This window comes from Manis pentadactyla, chromosome 16 (assembly GCF_030020395.1).
Source record: "Manis pentadactyla isolate mManPen7 chromosome 16, mManPen7.hap1, whole genome shotgun sequence".
NCBI classification, from domain to species: domain Eukaryota; kingdom Metazoa; phylum Chordata; class Mammalia; order Pholidota; family Manidae; genus Manis; species Manis pentadactyla.
Genome location: NC_080034.1, coordinates 26,847,408 through 26,864,310, shown reverse-complemented (window position 1 = coordinate 26,864,310; position 16,903 = coordinate 26,847,408). Strand labels below are relative to the sequence as shown.

Here is a 16,903-nt window from a genome sequence, read left to right as displayed (position 1 = left end):
ACCTTGCATGATTTAAAAGAACCCTATCTATTAAATCATGCTGGACTTTAAAAAATAAGCATGATATAATCCCTTAATATTTCATTTCAAGTTAGTGTTGATACACAAAAGTAAACTACTTCAAAATTCATCAGCTGACATGGTTATTATAGTAAAATATCTAAACACTTACAAGATTTTCTTTATCATGTCCAACATGTTCCAACTACAAGGCAAGTGTATAAAATTTTCTTTTATCCTTTAAAATAAATCCTTTTGCTGTGTATACCTATATTAACTTTGCTTTATAAGTTACAACTAATGATTGGAGTTTCCTTTACTCCTCCTACTTCACACATTTTAACTGGCTACCAGAGGATCAGTCTTAGTTTAGGCCAAAGAGAAATAATTAAACCTGAAGGAGAAAAAAAAAAAAAGGTCTCTTAAAAGGATGAGGAAATATACTTTGTATTTTACCAAAAAATGTAAAATTGTTGTAGTGATTCCCTCAATCAGATTCTCTTTTTAAAAATGTAATGATAGGTAATAAGCATTACTCTAAAAATTTCTGCATTAAGGAAGCAGAACATATATACAACTAGACTGTATTATAGCCCATATCATATTATAGTTCTATGGTAACTTCTGCTGTTCCTACCCAAGAGATGGGAAAAAAAAATGGTTAAAACTATTGTTATATGAAGGGATAACTTGAAACAGGCATCTCAAGCAGTTAAGTTACTCTTTCATAATATTGCACCGTTTAAAAAAAAAATACATTTTTCTAACCAAATCTTGTGGAAACACAAGTTTCAAGGGCTCCTTCAGCATTAGAAGTTATTAATATTGTGACAAAGAATATGTTAAAATTCTCTTTACTCCATCATATGAGGGGTTTTTATATTTTTGTGACATCCTGAGTAACTATTTCTACAGTAAAACTTCCAAAATTTGACCAAGTTTCTAAACAAGGCATAACAGTGAACTAGAAAGATAAAGATCATCTTGTATCACATGTCATAAATTTAGACATCATTAGTAATTCTACCTCTTCTGAAAAGTGGAATTTAACATCTCCCACCCCCAAATAGTACTTCAGAGCCTGAATAGAGAACTTACTACACCAAATTAATTACAGGTAGATAGGTAGTAGATATTATGTATAGGTTACCATCACATTGCCAACATTTCCCCTTTCTATGATTTAACTGAAATCTAAAACCTCACTTTAGGCTTTACATTCTTATGTAAACATTATCAAAACAACCTAATGAAATGTCAAAATAATGTGCTCCAATTCTGTAATACAGTTTTTTTAAAAAAAGTTTTTCCCAGGTGAGGACAAAGTACATGCTGCCGAACCACCTCACCTCAAATAAAACAAGTGAAAAGCATGTGTGCGTGTATGTATGAGACAGAGACAGACACACACACACAGAGAAAGTGTTTCACTGTCCTTGCTCTCTCAGCATACCATTTATCTTCGATTAAACAAGAACTTTCAATCTGCACTACTCAAAATCTGCCCAATATTTATTATCATAAAGTCTGTTGAAAATGACAGATATGACACATGGAGTATCTTACAATTAAGAACTTATTTACAAATATCTATCAGCCTACTGATTAGGTTTCTGCATAAAACCTTTGTAAATGTCCATAGTAACCAACATGGCTAACAGAGAACATGACGTGTGAACACTAATTTCCAAAATAATAGTTGTGGTCCATATCAATAATAATAATTTCAGTTTCAAGATTTAACAGGGACAAAGTATCATAACTTCTAAAATAAAAGAGCTTCTAAAATAAAAGAGCTAAATTCCAAAATTCAGGGGGAGACAATTAAAAAATTCAGGAACATACACAGAAGAAAAGTACTCCAATATATATTAAAAGCAAAAATGTCAATGCAATTCCCACTTTAACATAAAGTTATTTTAAATTATCAGATATAATCCTAATTTTACATGAAAAATTGTCAAGGATTTTACTCTTACACTCTAAAAATATTTTTAAATGTAAAAGACTTATAAGAAATCACAGAAAAAATATTTTGTTAGTCTGTATGAACCTCCTGATAGCCTCTAAATCACAAGAAAGGCATGAAATATACATGATTACATTATGATATATTTTAGTTATTTCAAAAGAACAAAAAATTTAATCTATTCAATTACACCCTTCAAAATAATCATTGATAGTTTGACTTGTTTAAATCAGTCATGTTAAAGTTAAATTCAGTAAGATAGAAATGTTCCAGTTTGTTAAAAGAACACTGAAAATATTTGATAGTTAAATAAACTGCATGGTGGGAAAAGCTAACTCATTGACGGCCCTAAGATTTTATCAAACACACAGAATTAATCTTTATTGAATAGAACTATTCACAAATCAAAATTCACTGTACTTCAATACTTTCAAGCAGCGCTAATCAATTACAAACCTTTTCTAGTGCTACAAAACTCATGTGCTTTCAATTTTATACACTGGTGGTCCTCAAGTACTGTAATGGGGCTGAGTTAAGACATTGTGTATCACAATCTTTTTTTCAACAAATATTCATCTAGAGGGCTTTTTTTTTTTCCTCTCAAGAGCTGCTCACATGAATACTGTGGTAATATTCTTATACTGTACTTCTTTGTTGAAGCAAAAGGTTAGGGGTTACCTAAATACCTCAACTGTATATACAAAAAAGGGAAAAGGTAAGTATTCATATTAAAAAATCCAATGGGACTGGATTATTTATTTTTGCATTTCCTATGATTAATGATGCACCCATGCATACTTGAAAACTGATGGCAAAACAGGGTAACATCTCAAATTCCTCTCCAAAGCATACAAATACCAACCTTCCATGCTGTTCTAAAACCCTTGTTCCAAGATACTAAAATGTGACAACTCTAAGTCAATAATGAGGTCATGCATAAGCTTCTCAAAAGCATTAAGATGCAAATACTATTACTTAATAAAGATCTTTGAGATATTTTTACATAAAGGGTTCACTGGAACAGTCTACCTCTACAGTAACGCTGAAAATATTACACATATGGTCAAATAATGAATACCTTCTACATGAAAAAAACCCTTCCTGCAAATAATAAAACTGTAAATGTGACAAAGACAACTATTTTTTCTAGTCATTTACCATGCAAGACTTACTAATTGGGTGTTAGCAAAACCAATGTTGATTTAGGCAAAATTTCCCAATAGGTTATCTTAATGCACTATTTTTTTCTCCTATACCAATGAATTCCACTAAAGATAAAACCCTACCAAAAAAAAGTCATTAAACTTCCATAAGAAGGATAATAATAAATTCCAATATTATTTTCTAAAGAGTAAAGTATTTTAAGTTGCCTAAAGTATAAGGAAATTCTTCATGTAATCTGAGGTTTATTATTTTAAAACAAATCTTTATAAAAGGAAGTCTCACATAATGAAAATATACACCTTAACACAATCTATTGCCATTTCAAAGATTATGAAATTCAGTGGATATGTATTTTGATTAATGTGTTACGATTCAAAAAATAATGGGGAAATTCTATACCTTATTCAAAGGGAGTTTCCTTACAATTTTAACCACAGTTGACCACAAGCTTTTGCCCATTCACCAGCAAACACACATAAAACAGGCTATACATTCCCACATAACTTTTTAAAAAACCTGTATAGTGACTGAGATTTATTACATTATGTACAGTATCTTCATCTTATGCTGAATTCTTAAGAACTTCCCCCTTTATACTATTTAGTAAGGACATAGGATTCAAGGTTTGGAACAGTGTCGGATGGATGTAAGCAAAACACCAAATCAAACATTAGGTGTTTATTGTTATTGCTGAACATGATCTTAACTCTACAGTGTATTTTTTCATAAATACACTTTGTTCTACAAATGAAAACATCATCATTTACCATGATATATAAAACAATTCCCCAATAAGATGAGCAGAATTAAAGAGTCCTTTGAAAGTTACCTGCTACATAAACATTTAATACTTGTAGTGGAAAAAAAATGATTATTACATCTCCTATAAATAGCCTATATTCTTGTTAATACTCGTAAGTCCAACATCTGATATATAGTCTAGGAATAAAAATCATCCCAAGTGTGATCATGGTTCTAATAAAAAGAGAATAAACCTTAGTTTATCTTGATTAAATAATGTTCCTTTTTAAATCAATTGTCCACAAAACAAGAAATTCTGCACCATATAGACATATTAAAGAAATGCAAATTTTAATACTCAAGACATTTGAAAATAATATAGTATTGATCTCAGGATTTTTACCAAGTTAACATTATTCTCAGATACGTATTTAAGATTATTGTGGCAGTTAAAGACTCTGTTATCTGCACTATTTCTATTGTCATCCCTTAAGAAACTATACATAAGCTACATTAGGGAAGTGACATTCTTAACAAGGTATATCTAAGTATCTTGTGAAAGGCAAATAGTTTTTACCACAAAATCAAATAGTTTTATTTTGCTTCTCAAACTGGCTTTTTCTTTTTTACATCAATGATGTCTACTGAAATCATTATACCATGAAATACAAAAATATATTTACATAAAAGACTAAAAAGCTCAGCAACCTGATATACATTTATAGATCCTCTAAAATTACCTGAACCATGAGTTGTGCCAAACCACTGTTTACATACTCTTTATAGTTAGATTATCTTACAACTAAACCCATTTTGTGGTTCAGTAAAAACAAAAAAAACAAAACAAAGGAAAAATGCAAGCCAAATCACAATAACAATAATAAATAAGATCTTAAAAACATAGATATGTACAGTCTCTCTTTGGATAAATCTGAATTATGATGTGGCACTTCACAGAATATTATATGGGCGCAGACAAATTTTTATACAGAAGCAAAATATTTGCCACATAAATACAACTTAAATTTCTTTCAACTATCAGTCTGACTCAAAATTTTAATACATTGTATATGCACTTGCATGTGCATATGAATGCATACACATAAGTGACTACAGAATTTGGGAAAATAATTGTAAAGCAAGAAAAGAGTAACTATGAATTATTTAACTGAGTTATTATTTGTACTTGTTTTGTGAAAAATAATCAATTACTTTTTGCATGAATACTAAAAGAAATGTCAATTTTTAAAACCAGTAACAGAGATCAGGAATTAATTGCGGAAGTCAAGATAAAAATAATCAAAATTATACTTGCAAATCCCAAGGACATGATTTTCCAGTTATAAACTTAAATAATTAACAACTGACATCATATAAACACAATTAATCTTCTAGCAAATAACTACTTATGTCATTATCTGAAAGAACAACTCTGGCTTGGAGCAAAATAGATATATTTACTATATATATTTACTCACTGCCCAGATAACCCAGGCAAACAATTTAAATTAGGCATTGTGATTTTTAATTTGGTTATTTTATTTCCATAGTATTTATAATTAATTTTATTTAAAAATTTCTCTACTGAACCTCCCAATTTAATCTTCAAATTTCCAGGATAATCTTTAAGTGGAAAGGTACTATAATTTCTTCCAAATGATTAAAAATTACTTAAATGATTCTACACAAAGAGAATTCACTATGAAGGTGAAAAGATAATGAAGTGCTATATTTTATAATTAATATTTTAACCCACTGGTTTATTGTATTAGTGTAACTTGATCCTAGAAAAGAGGTACATGAGTATCCAAAATATACAGGGTACAGATTCCCTGTAATCAGTAACATTTCATAAGATGTTTTTGTAAATACAGCTCAAAGAAACTATTTTTTTGAAGCGAAGTTCTCACTTTATTTCATAAATTTCTATCAGTTTACAGAAATCTACAATATTATAGTACCACAGAAAGAAAATGTCTTTAATCTACATTATATCCATCATGTGTTTTACATAAAATGGGTAATTGTAAAAGTATATAAACATTTTCTACTAAGTACTTTAAAACTCAACTCAAAAATATTAAGACGTTATAAGAAAATATCTAAGAAAAAACTTCCATTAACATCCTAACACTATTAGGCAAAATAATTGGTTACAAAAATTAATCTATAAAGATTCTTACCTCTCATGAAATTTGTAAAGCTTTTTAGTAATTCAGTTTTTGACAAAATGTAGAAATTACTACTACTCTTACAGAGTTCAATACAAAATGAAAATATGTAAAAAGATAATCCATAAAGCAGATACTACTTACAAAGACAATACACTACAGTACATTCGTAAAGAAATGTAAACATAAAAATCAATGTAATCCACACCTTTGATCATGAATCCAACCTTGTCTCCATGGTAGAAACCCCTCTTTTTCATACCATTAAAACCCCAGTGTTCACACAGAATTCTTTACATTCCCCCAGTTGTTAAAACTAAATATACATAGTATGTTCTCAATTTCAGGAGGAAAACTTGTTACATTCTCAAAACTTTTTACCACTCATATCTACCTCATTTTTAAAATGTGATATCCAAGCTAGATAAGGACAATTGATCTTGCAGAAGAAAATTATTCTTGGTTTAGTAAAAAGATATAACAATATATTCCCATTACAACATGCACAAGCATGTTGTAGAATGTTTTAATATATGAATAGTACCAGAGAAAACACATAAAGAGGTTTTTTTAATTACCATTCACAACTATCCAGAAAGAAAATTCAGCCTTATGTTGGTTATTAGGCTTATTTCTATTTTCCTAAATATTCTTATTTTTTAAATACAATGATAAACTACAATACATTAAGACACAGTTAAATAACTGTTTTTAAGCAAATAAAATATTTGGCTTAAATTGCCAAATTATTTAATTATTAAATGGCTAAACCACTCTATATACATTTATATGTGTAAAAATTTTTTTACTGAGTTGCTCAAACCATTTCCTTGGCTATGAAATAAAATCATGTGCTCCAACAAGTAACATAATAAAATATTTTTGATAAAGTATTTATTTACAAAATTATTATATATTATATGTACAAAATGATAGGAAGAGATTTTCTATAATGAAACTACATTAATAAATGAAATTCAGTTTTCCCATTTTGATAACCTTATTTAGCCAAATACATGGTCAGTTCACTGTGTTTACATGATCTAAAAACATCTAGTACTCTCAATGCTGTTTTAAAGAATCTTTTAAGAAAAAATCATCTTGTAAGCTAACAGAAAGATATTTTTGAAAAGCATCTGTGAAAAGAGCATGATCTGAAAACACGAACTTAAAACTTACATACTCAAGCATATGAAATGAACAGGAAACAGGAAAAAAATGTATAAAATAAAACTCTACCTAGCACCAATGCCCCACTAAGAAGCCAAACATAAGCTTAGGATAAATGCATATGCTTTTTAAGATAATGCTCATATTAAAGCTTGCCTTCTGAACTGCTCAAACAGATAACATCCCAGTGACTACAGAATTTTCTTCTACACTGACAAGACTAAAAAGAATCGTATCTAATTCTAACTGTACAATTATAATGTGTGATACTATCTTAATCATAAGACTGCCATTTATGCTAAACTGGCTGGAAAGGCTTGCCCATTGTATTTTTCCTGTACGTACCTCTTCCTTATCAATTACGGTGTATCTTCAGCATTCGGAGAAAAAGAAAAAAAAAAAGCTTCAAACTTTAAATCAATTAAAACCCGTCATTAAATCAATATTCACAGGGCTACTTTAAAAATATTCATTTCTAGAAGGCCAGAAAATCTTACTTTTTTTAAACTGATGCATCTACACATAGAAAGCAACTTTTAGTAAGTTCTTTTGCTACGCCATAATGATCTGCTCCAGAAACTCAAGGGTACCTAAAACAACGGGCTACCTGTTCTAGCCATGCTTAGGAATGTGTCCAAATCATTTTTATTGATTTAACCTTTATAGGAATGCTACATATCCTCAGAGAAAAACATTTTGAATGTATTTATAATATGACACACTTCTGAGAAACCATGAAAAAGAAAGCTAAAAACAAATCTAGATACGCCTCCATCCTTGGTTGTTACAGGTTTATTTTTGTTTACTTTAAACACTATCAACAGACTTAAATATTAAATAATTCTACTTAGGAAAACTTACTTTGGCACCACTGTAAGTAGAAATAAAAATTTATTTTGGAAAAAAAAGCGCATTTAAATAAATTCTACCTTTAAGAAATAAAATGCCTGACTTGACAATGATGTCACATCTACAAATTTTAACACATTCTAAATACTCCTTTCATACTCTAGTTACACATTAATCATGGAACCTACAAACTATCAACTTAAAGAATTTAGTCCTTATTGAATAAACTAAGTTGTACTCTAGTTTACATTCTGAGAGTTTACAGAGAAAGTTCTGTGTTGCATATCTCTCTAGCTTTCTGCAACTGGTACTTTATTAATGACTTCAGCAGCTAATGCCTGCATTAGTTATGTTTGCCAAATAATAATTCACAATATTATGCTTCCTCACATTATAGTTCATCATTCGTTAACTTGAACTTCACCTCTAAATAAGTTATACCTTCACTGCAAACTGTTCTCTTAAAGAGGCAAACAACTTTTGAGCATTTCCAGATGTAGCACTCAAAAAAAAGGAAAATCACAGGAAAATTCTCAAAGAATTTTAAAATTATTAATAAAAATGTAGTGAAATTTGCATCACTACTTATTACTTCAATAACCACCCAAAAGTTTAAGAGCTGAAGGTACTACATATCAAATTGAGAAGTTTATGATAGAGCACTAATGATTTCAGTATATAAAGCCAGTATATAAAACCATCAGGCATATTTCAGTATGAGACAAGATTCTTCTGACATGGAAATTCTGAAGCTCTGACAACTCAGTAATTGCATGCAAGAATAAAATCATGTCATTTTTTTCAAATAATTAACTTTTTTTCTTGGTAATATAAAATTTGGACTCAGCTACATAATTTTAATTCCATCATTAATTTTTTATGAAACATCCGAGTCTGCATGAGACTATGCTAAACTAAAATTAAAATAACCTATATGCAGCCTATTCTCTGTAGCAGATCTGGGAATAGAGCGAGGCAAGCAGGGTTCTAGAGCACAATTAAGGAGGTTCTGCACAACCCTGAAAGTGAGTGCCTCCTTAAATGTGCCCTAAGCACTTTGCCTCACCATAGGCCCAGGGCTTCCTCTCTAGACCTGTTAGTGTAAACCCATTTCATGAGACATAATCTAAGCAGGGTTATTAGAAAACACAGAAACATGGTAATATAGAATAGTAAAATGAAAAATAACATTATATTATTAACAGCCTGAGTTACATTTTTCTATAACGAAAGGATCTACTTGAACTTAAACGCAAACAAACATTTAAAAAATGATCATTTTATATTCCAGTGAGTAGTTAGAGTGCTCAAATGGTACAAACAGTTGACAAACTTTCTCTAAAGGAGACTAATATTTGCCATAAATATCTTTCAAAGCAATTAAGTGGCTTTATTACTTGACCAGAAGGCTTTTTAAAAAATGTGTGTGTTGGCAGGGTGGGGGAGAAGTAAGTTCCATTAAAAGGTTCACAGGACTACAAAGACTTGTCATAGTCCAGTGATATCCAAATCTGGCTAATCACCTGAGGAATAGGTCTTGGGAGAGGGAGGCAAGAAGAGAAGAAAGCTCTCCAATTAGCCAAGTTTGGATCCCAACAGATAGTCAACTTTTTAATATAACCAGAAATAAGTTAAAGACAAGATGTATATATAAAATACATAAATTTACAAATTATCTCCCCCTAAACATTTGTAAAGCTTATTCACTAAAAATAAAACATGAAAATTTTAGTTTCTTATTTTCTTTATCTTTCTTCTGGTAGAGGTGTTAAGTCAATGGTGATGTGTCAGAAGCAAAGACATGTCAATAAGATAAATACAGCCAAAAATACTAATATTTTTCTTTTTCTTTTAAGGTCAAATAGCTATTTTAAGTATATAATCAATCTTTTTTAAAAACATAGTGTTTTAAACTTTAAATTCATTGAATCAAGTTTCTATTAACATATTTTAAGAAAATATATGTGCCTATCTATCTCTTCCATGATTTTTAGAGTCTACCTTAACTGAAACTGCTGTTTTTATGTTATGTATTGTGCCAGGCACTGTGCTAAACCCCTTATGAACATGATTTCCTTTAATTCTCACAATTCTCTTATATGAAATGAGTATTATAGTTATTTACAGTGAAAGAGGTAATAAAATCTGCCGAAAGTCACACAGTTGAAGAACTTGGATTCAAACCCAGGTCTTCACTCTTAATTACTAATTTATAGTGTTATATAACCTTAATAAAGTTACTTCCTAATCTACAATTTCATCAATACAGGGGTTAGTTCACAGAAATATAATTAAAGTTATTAAGTTGATGGAGTACAAAGAGAGATCATCTTTGAGTCTCCAAATTCTCCCAAAGTATATCCTCAAGTAATATTTATCAATAAGAACCAAAGAGATTAAGAAAAAATAAAACTTGAGTGTACTAAGAGATAAGATGTAGGTCAGATTTTGATCAGAAAATCAAAATTCCAAGGAATTCAATAATTCTTAATCATTATAATCAGTAATCTTATTCAGTGTCCACATCACACACTACATATGTCATGTTATATGAAAAAATATTTTAGGAATATTAAAAGTAACACTCTTAAATTGAACACAAGGAGTTGATAAAATTATAATTAATTTATAAAATTAAAACAATGGTTTCAATCATAGGTTTGGTGTCAGTCAGACCTGGAGTCAAATCTAGGTTCCTATAATTATCTGTTATATTCCCTTTACCATGGTTTCATTATCCTACCTAAAAAGGCTTGTACACCCACACTTATGCTAAGTGAACAAGATAACCTTAATTACTAAGTCTTAATTTCTAATTATAATTTAAATTCTTATTCACTTAAATCTTTGATGTTCCCAAAAATCCAATGATAAAGATAATTTTCTTTGCCTACCAAAGAGACTATGTACATGATTCTAGGAAATAAATCCTTGTAACATGTACTATTCATCCCAATTTCATCCACAACCATTTTTCCATTATTATGCAAAAATAAAAATTCTTAGAAAGTCACAAAAGAGCTCTAGCTGCTATATTTCTAGCAGAGGGCAGGAATAAAGCTGTAAGATTATATTTCTCAGTCTCTATGGATCCATCCACTGAGAAAAGCTGCCCTAACAAGAAACCATAAAGATTGTGGGCAGATGTGACATTTTCTCAAAGTATAAAAAAACTGAGAAGAGAAAGCTGTGTAAACATCTACAAATGTCAACAGACTTCTCCAAGCATTCGCACCCATATATATGCAATGTTTTAGTGATCAAACCAACAACTTGTTTAAAAAGCCTAAATATGGTAGAATCATTTATTAAAATATAATAAATACACACACAATATAAACTCATAGATACTACATTTTAGAAAAGGAAACATGAAAACTAGTACCCTATCTGGCAATGGAGGCAGTAAGTTAGAGAAAAAATCAGTTAGAAATAAAAGCTGAGATGGTCAGATACTTCACTGACTTTAAACTATCATCATAAGTCACTAGCAAGATGGGAGAAAATAAAGAAAAAAGATATTGTGTGCAGTCAGAACAGTCAATCAGTGAGGCAGGGAATAAATTTAACAATGACAAGGTGATTTAGTTGTCATTAACTTAGTAGGAAAAAATTTAACCTGGATGTGAAAAAGATGGGCAAGTTGAAGAGATATTGCAAAGAAACCAGCAGAAGAATTTGACAGCAATTAGTAAAACAGGTGAAGAATAAGGAAGCGTAGGAAAGAGTGGAGATGATGCCAATGATGAAGATAAAAATAGGAAAGAGTAAAATAGTTTTGTCTTTGTCATTATTAAAGTGATTATTTAATTAGAGAAAATAAGGTACTAGCTTTATACAACACAATCTCAATTTTTTAAATTATACTGGGGTGTGCATGTGTATTAGAGGAATTCAAAATAGTAAAAATCACTGTTTAAATAACAGAATTATAGAAGACTGTTTTTTAATACTTGCCAATATTTTACAACAAAAAAAATGAACATACATTAAAAATTTTAGATTAAGTTGACAGTATGTTTTAATGTTTAAAAAGCTTATTTTTCCTGAACCCAACAAATTTGATATTGAGAAAATGTTAGGTTTTTCCTGCCAATCTCAAGTTGTAAGAAATAGAGCAAATTCCCACAATTACAAACTGTTTTTAGGTGAGAAAATCGGTTCCAAAAGGAAAAAAAAAAAACCATAGAATCTCATGGAAACATGATAGACCTAGCAAAGGTTCTGGTGTCCTTTAAATTCACATCCCAATTATACCAAACCTTGAGCATTATAAAACCATTATGAAACCTTGAGCAAGCTACTTATGTTCCTTCCACCTGTCTCAATTTCTTCACCTGTAAAAATATTACTACCTGCCTTTAAGTTTTCTATAAAAACTGAGTAAGATAAAACATGTAAGTGCCTATACCCAATCAGAAAAAAATCAATGCAGCTATTACACATAATTAACTTTCCAATCTTTAAATCCTTTTATGAGTCTGAACTGACTAGTCACAATATGGTCCACAGACCAGCAGCATCAGCGCCATCTGAGAGCCTGGATAGAAACATCATACCCCAGACCTTCTGAATCAGTATCTGCATTTTCACGAGTTTCCCCACCGAAAACAAAGTTTGAGAATCTCTGTTCAAAACAACATTCAATTAAGGGGGAGCATCCAGCTCCCTGAAGCTGTCCAATTCATCTCTGTTCTTTCTGATGCTGACTGAAGAGTACCTGGTAGTTTACTCCTAATTCCTATTCTGAGAAAAATTAGAAAGTCTAATCTACTTCACTTCCAAAAGACAACTTTTCAAACCTAAAGAGCTCTCTTGTTCACCCCTCAACTTATCCACTATGACTGAAGGAGAAAGAGGGTCCTGCAGTGCATAACTCTCTTGTAAAACATCTTCAGTAATTTGAGACACTTGTAAGCCGCACAATTGTATTAACTAGCTACAAGTCTGTATTTATCCATGTTGTCAATAATATCTCACCACAAACTTGTGAAATGCCTTACTGAAGTGTAAAAGCAATGTATCTGCCCAATGTTCCTGAGACAGCTGTCTAGTAGCCCTGACGGCACAGAATCTGTGAAGCCACACTACTGCTGAGAGTATACCATTTGGCTTCTAGTACTCACCTTACCTCTAGGTGGCTTGCAAATCAAGCCTTTAATAACCCATTTTGAAATCTTAGTGAGCAGAAGTTTCAAGCTGACAGGTCTTCCGACTTCCACTGTGCAACTAATTCCTTTCTTTGATATTTTATATTGTTTACTGTAAAGTATTTTACAGGCACAGGTACCTATTTTTGTCTGTGTTCCAGGAAATATAGAAGACAATTAAGTAGGTGAAAATTGTCAGACTGAATAGTAATCCAAATTTTGCAATTTAGAGAAAGAAAAGGTGGTCTCGAGCAGCTCTGACAAAAAGAATTGCTGGATTCAGCAGTATATGAAGAATCAGTCTATTAGAGTTCCTACAAGTTTATCTCCTCTGAAGGGATTTCTTAAACTGCTAAAAGCAGAACTTTCTACCTTTCCCCTTACCATACTTTTTCTTGCTCGCTACCCTTAAAAAGGGCATACTTTATTTTTTTCATTCTCCCATCTGAACTCTCGTCATTCATGCACATACGCACACTGCCTGAAATTCCAAACCTCCAGTGGAGAGCCCGTATCTGTAGATTACTCTTTGAACATCACCCAGAATAGTAACATCATCAATTAAGCACTGAAGTGCTTTACAATAGTCACACCAATGATGATTAAGAGCCCACAGAAAGACATGCTTACCACAAATTTAGAACCACTAAAAGTTAAGAACAGAGATGAGCATATCAACATTTTGGATAAGGAAATTTTGTATGAACCAGGACTTCATTCTTGGCTGGGAAGGTTCAAAATCCTGAATTTGAAGATGAATTGGCTTTTAAGACAAAATGATGAATATACTTAGTGGAAAAAGAAAAGAAAGTCATTTAAGAAATAACGAATGTGATAAGCCAAGACTTGAAGCTAAAATGAAGAGACAATAAAACAAGTAGAAAGCAGAGAATTTTTAAATCTCTGAAGTAGAAGGGACTATTGATAAGCAGTGTGCCATAGACGATTTTCTAAAGCAGACTTCAAATTCTTGTAAGTTTAAAAATGTCTCCACTGAACCTCACTGAATCAAAATCTAGGAAACCAATTTATGTTAACAAAAAAGCCAGCTATTAAAATGTTTCTTGTGACCAGTATCTACTTGCTCAGAGCACCCAAATATCTAACAGGTTAAAAATTTAAAAACAAAAAGTATGATAGCCAGTAAATCAAAGTGAAAGATTAATTCTAGTCATAGGACACTGTCTTAATAAGTTATTACTCTTGATTTTTTTACATTGTTTAGTTTTCTTAGTATTCTCCAAGCTTCCTACCTCATCCGAATTTGTCTTAGTATGGTGTGAATTTTAAAGAACTAAGCTGCAAGCTGGGAGAACTAAAATCTAGTTAACAGAATTATCATGGTATGAGAAGACAAAACATTTAGTGTAAATCTCTCTAAGGCCTTTCAAATTATTTGTTTCGAATGCCATATTTAATATATTCTGGATAGAAGATTATTTATAAGAGTATTTCCTGGTCAACATAAGGCCACCCATAACAGGTATCATGGCACAAGGCATTTTTTTCCCATAGAGACACTGCATAACATAATTATTCTCAACTCACATCCTTCAGGGAGCCACTAATGAACAGTAGAAATTTGAGGACAAGAAAAGTTTTTATCATCCTATGCCTAGGGATTTTATTTTCATTCAAAATTCAATTTCTTCTTCCGTATTTTCACCTAAACATGCTTATTTCTGCTTATTTGTACAAAGACATCTATCCTTGCCATCTATCTTTTACTTGGAGTCTTTAGTTCTACAGCCCTAGATCTATGTTTTAAGTAGGCTCTAGCAAGGCAATGATAAGAGCCAGAAAAAGGTAAATGGAAGAATCTCATTCTAGAGCCCTTTTACTTTCTTGCATGGTTTTAAGAAAATGATCTTCACCTCTTCATGTCTTTGTTTCTTCATCTGTAAAATAAGGGGAAAAACTACCCAACTACGGACATTTTCAGATTTAAATGACATAAAGTATGTCAAAACACTAATAGAAATCTCAAGTCTATCAAATGTAAGTTATTATAGTTTAGTACTATAAAAAACATTCAAATTTCTATTCACTTGACTGAAAGAATATGCTTGTGCCTTTAAATGGCAACATAAGCTATGTACTGGCCAGTTTTTTACCAAAGAATAAAACTTTAAAATCTTCAGCAAACCAAGTGGTTTTGAAAGTTAAACTTCTTGACATAATATTCATTAAAAATTATCTCAAAGTTACTCTGGCTATGCACTCCTCTAGCTTGGGCAGGAGGGGTTTCATCTTTTTTATAATGTAATCAATTAGAAAAATATAAATGACCACCACTGTATATCTGTTTATAAATTGCGTACATCTGTTACCTTTCTAATATATTACTTACTTTATAAATTATTCATGAAAATAGAAATTTTAAAGTATAAAAAATATATAAATAGAAATCTTAATATTTTTTCCCTGAACTCTACTTCAGAGGCCACTGCTCTAAGTCAGTGGTCTTGAATCTTAAACTATGGAAATTTCTGTTCAAATACCAAATTTTAAAATGCAAACCCAATCTAAAAGACAAAAGTAGAGCTGCCCTGATTAAAGTCGGAAAAAGGGATTGGGCACTGGAGATCCGTGACGAAATGCCTGGGACTCCAGAAAGCACAACTTGAAACTACTAATCTTGAAATTAAGACTCTCCATTAGTCTCCTTAAAATTAAATAAATAAATGTGTTTTTACTTAGTGCTGTTTCCATAGCTTGAAGTCAAAGAAGTTATATATTCAACTGAATACTCAATGCTACACTTAAAATTTAGATTCAGTTAAGGATACTGTTGACCACATGATAAAATGTCCCCACACGCTTCCATGGAAGAAAATACTCCCAGGCTTTAGCACCAAAAAAATGTTACAGTCCTAATACTGCTATGTGTTATGTCATGGACTGTGAATCTCCTTTTGAGATGGCATAAAATGTTATACTTCCCTATTTGCTAGGAAGTTTGAGAATAAAGCTTTGCCCCATTGCAGCAACCAGAGACAGACTTTATTATAAGCATCTCTTTGCATTTTTACCTCCTGAATTAATTGTGTATTTGTACTCCTTTTAGGCTTCATCTTGATTTTCTATATTTTCTAGCCTATTCTATTCTAAACAAGTATTATAAATTCCTCAAATCTTTCTGGAATCAGCTATGATACAAATGATGAAACAACACTTGAACTTGCCACTTAGCATTATTAGCTTCCTATTTCTTCAGGATAGAAACCTGGGTATCATCTTTGGTAACTAATACACTAATTCCATCAGCTTCCAATACCTAACAATCCAGACTTTGCATTATCACTGCATTTGTTTCCTATTCTTCGTTCCCACTGCGATTACCTCTCACCTGGACTACTACAATAGGTCTTCCACAGCCAATCCATTTTACATGCTGCTTATAATCGATCTTCCTCAATCAGTATCAACACACATCAAACCATTATCTTTACAAATAGTTTTTAAAGGTTTCCCAATACCTATAGAAAAGACTACACTCAGTCTGGCATTCAAAGCTTGTCCCATTTTGATAACAATCAGCAGTTTTGACCATATTTCCTACAATGAAGTTTCTCTCTAGACACATTAAACTGTTTGCCTATAGGCTTCATCCTTCCCTGTAGGCCTTTGAACATACTATTTCCCTTGCAGTATTCCTTACCCCCAAATCTCTACAGGGCCAAATTTTA

General features: G+C 31.2%; 2 protein-coding genes across 3 annotated transcripts in view; one reads left to right on the top strand and one right to left on the bottom strand.

Annotated features, from left to right (window-relative positions):
• RUNX2 (RUNX family transcription factor 2) overlaps positions 1–16,903 on the top strand; it is a 306,364-nt gene that overhangs the window by 1,418 nt on the left and 288,043 nt on the right. The gene's annotated exons all lie outside the window — the stretch shown is intronic.
• Positions 1–16,903, bottom strand: part of SUPT3H (SPT3 homolog, SAGA and STAGA complex component) — a 484,976-nt gene that overhangs the window by 435,642 nt on the left and 32,431 nt on the right.